This window comes from Ipomoea triloba, chromosome 10 (genome assembly GCF_003576645.1).
Source record: "Ipomoea triloba cultivar NCNSP0323 chromosome 10, ASM357664v1".
Taxonomy (NCBI): Eukaryota; Viridiplantae; Streptophyta; class Magnoliopsida; order Solanales; family Convolvulaceae; genus Ipomoea; species Ipomoea triloba.
This window is the reverse complement of record NC_044925.1, coordinates 5,347,334-5,348,636: the sequence shown is the minus strand read 5'-3', so window position 1 is coordinate 5,348,636 and position 1,303 is coordinate 5,347,334.

The window sequence follows — 1,303 nt, the reverse complement described above, 5'->3', positions numbered from 1 at the left end:
TATTATTATTATTATTATTATTATTATTATTATTATTATTATTATTATTATCATTATCATTATCATTATCATTATCATTATCATTATCATTATCATTATCATTGGGACAATGCCTCTTAGTTTAGTTTTGTATATCAAGACTAGGGGTGTGTAATATGTTAACAGAATCGTTTTAACCGAAATTTTTAAGGCTTTAACCATTCACTGAATCGAATTGAAATTGTTTTCAGTTAATCGGTCGATTAACATATTAACCGAACTTTTTAAAGCTAAAGTTCTAAATCCTAAAAATAATACTTATAATAATAAATTCAATTAAAATAATACATATAATAATAAATGCATAAGAAAATATACAAAAATAATATCATAAAAAGATTACAAATTTACAAAGATTATACTTATTATATATATATATATATATATATATATATATATATATATATATATATATATATATATATATATATATATATATAGAGGGTCATGATCAAGTGTGGCCGCCTTTTAACGTGCGGTCAGTGCGGCCGCACCACTATGTATACAAATATACACCACTCAATGTTAAAAAATACATCTCACAAATGTGCAACATTAGGTACGCATCATCAAAAAATACACCACTAGGTATGTAAATATACACCACACAGTGTTAGCAAATGCACCATTAGGGGCAGGGGAGTTCTAGTTCATTATTTTGAGTGTGTGGTGTGTTTTATGGTGTTTTTGTGTATTTTAATTGTAGTGCGTTTTCTAACTTTGAACAAATTTCTATATATATGTATATATGTTTATTTAACTAAAAGAAAAACGTTGAGATTTCGTTAGTTTTTTAAGTTTTAACGTACACCACATTTAAGGACAGACATACAAACTTTAGTAGTTTATATTTTACTTTTTAAAATAATATGTAGGAAGTAATATGGTGGCGGAAGACATTGTCCCAGTATCAAATATCAAATATCAAATATCAAATATGATAATGATAATTATAATGATAATGATAATGATAATGATAATGATAATAATAATAATAATAATAATAATAATAATAATAATAATAATAATAATAATAGTTAATACCAATTTTGGTTCCTCGGCTATTAAGTACCCATTTTGGTCCCTCGACTATTAAAAATGACATTTTTACCCCTCTTTATAACGGCTAATGGATGACAATTGTAACGGAGGATCAAATTGGGTATAACTTTACTAGTTAGAGGACTAAATTGGGTACTGTTAATAGTATGGGACTAAAATCAAGTATTACCCTATAGTCGAGGCCGGGACTATTAACTCTTTT